Consider the following 3897-nt stretch of genomic DNA (forward strand, 5'->3'; position numbering starts at 1 on the left):
TAGGAAATTCAGCTCATTTTCCAGCTCAAGGTCAGTGTGACAGAGCCTGTTTTCTCTTGGCTTCTCTTGTCTTCTCTTGTCTCTGACAGTTAATGAAGGTCAGTGTGACAGAGCCTGTCTTCTCTTGGCTTCTCTTGTCTTCTCTTGTCTCTGACAGTTAATGAAGGTCAGTGTGACAGAGCCTGTCTTCTCTTGTCTTCTCTTGTCTCTGACAGTTAATGAAGGTCAGTGTGACAGAGCCTGTCTTCTCTTGGCTTCTCTTGTCTTCTCTTGTCTCTGACAGTTAATGAAGGTCAGTGTGACAGAGCCTGTCTTCTCTTGTCTTCTCTAGTCTCTGACAGTAAATGAAGGTCAGTGTGACAGAGCCTGTCTGCTCTTGTCTTCTCTTGTCTTCTCTAGTCTCTGACAGTTAATGAAGGTCAGTGTGACAGAGCCTGTCTTCTCTTGTCTACTCTAGTCTCTGACAGTTAATGAAGATCAGTGTGACAGAGCCTGTCTTCTCTTGTCTCTGACAGTTAATGAAGGTCAGTGTGACAGAGCCTGTCTTCTCTTATCTTCTCTTGTCTACTCTGGTCTCTGACAGTAAATGAAGGTCAGTGTGACAGAGTCTGTCTTCTCTTGTCTTCTCTTGTCTTCTCTTGTCTCTGACAGTTAATGAAGGCCAGTGTGACAGAGCCTGTCTTCTCTTGTCTCTGACAGTTAATGAAGGTCAGTGTGACAGAGCCTGTCTTCTCTTGGCTTCTCTTGTCTTCTCTTGTCTCTGACAGTTAATGAAGGTCAGTGTGACAGAGCCTGTCTTCTCTTGGCTTCTCTTGTCTTCTCTTGTCTCGGACAGTTAATGAAGGTCAGTGTGACAGAGCCTGTCTTCTCTTGGCTTCTCTTGTCGTCTCTTGTCTACTCTAGTCTCTGACAGTAAATGAAGGTCAGTGTGACAGAGCCTGTCTTCTCTTGTCTTCTCTAGTCTCTGACAGTAAATGAAGGTCAGTGTGACAGAGCCTGTCTTCTCTTGTCTTCTCTAGTCTCTGACAGTTAATGAAGGTCAGTGTGACAGAGCCTGTCTTCTCTTGTCTTCTCTTGTCTCTGACAGTAAATGAAGGTCAGTGTGACAGAGCCTGTCTTCTCTTGGCTTCTCTTGTCTTCTCTAGTCTCTGACAGTAAATGAAGGTCAGTGTGACAGAGCCTGTCTTCTCTTGGCTTCTCTTGTCTTCTCTTGTCTCTGACAGTAAATGAAGGTCAGTGTGACAGAGCCTGTCTTCTCTTGTCTCTGACAGTAAATGAAGGTCAGTATGAAAGAGCCTGTCTTCTCTTGTCTTCTCTTGGCTTCTCTTGTCTTCTCTTGTCTCTGACAATTAATGAATGTCAGTGTGACAGAGCCTGTCTTCTCTTGTCTCTGACAGTTAATGAAGGTCAGTGTGACAGAGCCTGTCTTCTCTTGTCTTCTCTTGTCTCTGGCAGTTAATGAAGGTCAATGTGACAGAGCCTGTCTTCTCTTGTCTTCTCTTGTCTCTGACAGTAAATGAAGGCCAGTGTGACAGAGCCTGTCTTCTCTCTTCTTCTCTTGTCTCTGACAGTAAATGAAGGTCAGTGTGACAGAGCCTGTCTTCTCTCTTCTTCTCTTGTCTCTGACAGTTAATGAAGGTCAGTGTGACAGAGCCTGTCTTCTCTCTTCTTCTCTTGTCTCTGACAGTTAATGAAGGTCAGTGTGACAGAGCCCCAGTAGTTGTCCAGTTAACCCCTTTTAGTTGATGTGTTGGACTGTGATGAGTGGAAGTTATTGAGGACAGACTGAGAGAGTGGGGACTGGCTGTCACAGTATCATGCTGCCTTCGGCAGGTTTATCAGTGATCAGGTTTGATGTAATGCAGCCCAGTATACTCACCTCCTATGACAACTTCCTCTTACCTCTTATTCTTTTCCTTTTTTAAATATTTGTTTCTCCTCCTCCTCCTCCTCCTCCTCCCTCCACCTCCTCCTCCTACTCCCCCCCTCCTTCTGCCCCTCCTCCCTCATCCCTCATCTCCTCCTGCCCCTCACCTCCTCCTCCTCCCTCCACCTCCTCCTCCTCCTACTTCCTCCTCCCCCTCCTTCTGCCCCCTCCTCCCTCATCTCCTCCTCCTCCTCCCTCCACCTCCTCCTTCTCCTACTTCCTCCTTCTCCTACTTCCTCCTCCCCTCTCCTTCTGCCCCCCCTCCATCATCTCCTACTGCCCCTCACCTCCTCCTCCTCCCTGCACCTCCTCCTCCTACTTCCTCCTCCCTCTCCTTCTGCCCCTCCTCCCTCATCTCCTCCTGCCCCTCACCTCCACCTCCTGCTCCTCCTCCTCCCTCCACCTCCTCCTCCTCCTACTTCCTCCTCCCTCTCCTTCTGCCCCTCCTCCCTCATCTCCTCCTGCCCCTCACCTCCTCCTCCTCCCTCCACCTCCTCCTCCTCCTACTTCCTCCTCCCTCTCCTTCTGCCCCTCCTCCCTCATCTCCTCCTGCCCCTCACCTCCTCCTCCTCCCTCCACCTCCTCCTCCTACTTCCTCCTCCCTCTCCTTCTGCCCCTCCTCCCTCATCTCCTCCTGCCCCTCACCTCCTCCCTCCTCCTCAGTTCCAGAAACAAGGGAAGGATGTGGAGAAGGTCAAACAGAGGCTGGCTGAGATCGCCAATTACGTGGACAAGGTAACGACCAAATCAATATCCCATCTGCGTCCCAAATTATACCCTGTGCACTACTTATGACCAAGACCCATAGGGGATGAGGGAGCCATTTGACCAGGACCCATAGGGATGAGGGAGTCGTTTGGGATGCAGACCCAGTCAGATATGAGCTGAGGCCAGATGAAGCATGATTCCATCAAATGGGTCTCTCTCAGCCTGTTGTGAATGAACCGACCTGAGAGTCCGGGACGGTTGAATTATGAACGGATGATTGATCCTGTAAGTCCACTGAGAGCTGGTGTGGAGTTGACATCAATATGGAACGTAATATGATATAGATGAGGGTTGGAATACGATCAACCGTTTATCATCACTGTTGTAAAGTCAAAGACAGATCTTATTAAAAGCTTGTTACGGTTTGAAGGTTTTTAAATTAGGAATTTAGAAGGTTTGCTGGGGTACATTCCAGTCTTTCATACCACTAGGATATCTCCTCCTCTCTCCTCCTCTCTCCTCCTCTCTCCTCCTCTCTCCTCCTCTCTCCTTCTTGATTTCTCTCTCTCTCACTCCCCCATCCCTCACTCCCCCTCTCTTTCTCTCATCCCCTCCCTCCCTCCCTCCATCATCCATCCCTCCCCCATCCACCCTCCCTCTCTCCCCCATCCACCCCCCATCTCTCCCTCCCCCATCAATCCCTCCCCCTCCCACCCACTCTCTCCCTCCCCTCCTCCCTACCCCATCCATCCCTCCCCTCTCCCACCATCCATCCATCCCTCCCCCATCCACCCCCCATCTCTACCTCCCCCATCTACCCTCCCTCCCTCCCCCCATCATCCATCCCTCCCCATCCACCCTCCCTCCCCCATCCACCCCCCCTCTCCTTCTCCATCCACCCCCCCTCTCTCCCTCCTCCATCCACCCTCATCCCCTCTCTCCCTCCACCCCTCCCTCCCCCATCCACCCTCCCTCCATCCCCCATCCATCCATCCATCCATCCCTCCCCCACTCCCACCCCCTCTCTCCCTCCTCCATCCACCCTCATCCCCCTCTCTCCCTCCACCCCTCCCTCCCCCATCCACCCTCCCCCCATCCCCCATCCATCCATCCCTCCCCCACTCCCACCCCTCTCTCTCCCCCCAGTTCTACCGTGCCCTGAACATCCGTGTAGCTCTGGTGGGGTTGGAGGTGTGGAGCGACCAGGATAGGTGTCCAATCACCCAGGACCCCTTCACCACCCTGCATGAGTTCCTAGACTG

The 3897-nt window shown here is 51.9% G+C and overlaps 1 long non-coding RNA gene across 1 annotated transcript in view; it reads left to right on the forward strand.

Annotated features, from left to right (window-relative positions):
- LOC135528966 (uncharacterized) overlaps window positions 1-2662 on the forward strand; it is a 12148-nt gene extending 9486 nt beyond the window's left edge. Inside the window, exon 3 of the long non-coding RNA XR_010453626.1 lies at window positions 2591-2662. This is a non-coding gene — a long non-coding RNA (uncharacterized LOC135528966). The remainder of the gene's footprint in view (window positions 1-2590) is intronic.
- Window positions 2663-3897: the final 1235 nt, after the last annotated feature.

The sequence above is a fragment of the Oncorhynchus masou genome, unplaced genomic scaffold (assembly GCF_036934945.1).
Source record: "Oncorhynchus masou masou isolate Uvic2021 unplaced genomic scaffold, UVic_Omas_1.1 unplaced_scaffold_1065, whole genome shotgun sequence".
In the NCBI taxonomy this organism is placed as follows: Eukaryota; Metazoa; Chordata; class Actinopteri; order Salmoniformes; family Salmonidae; genus Oncorhynchus; species Oncorhynchus masou.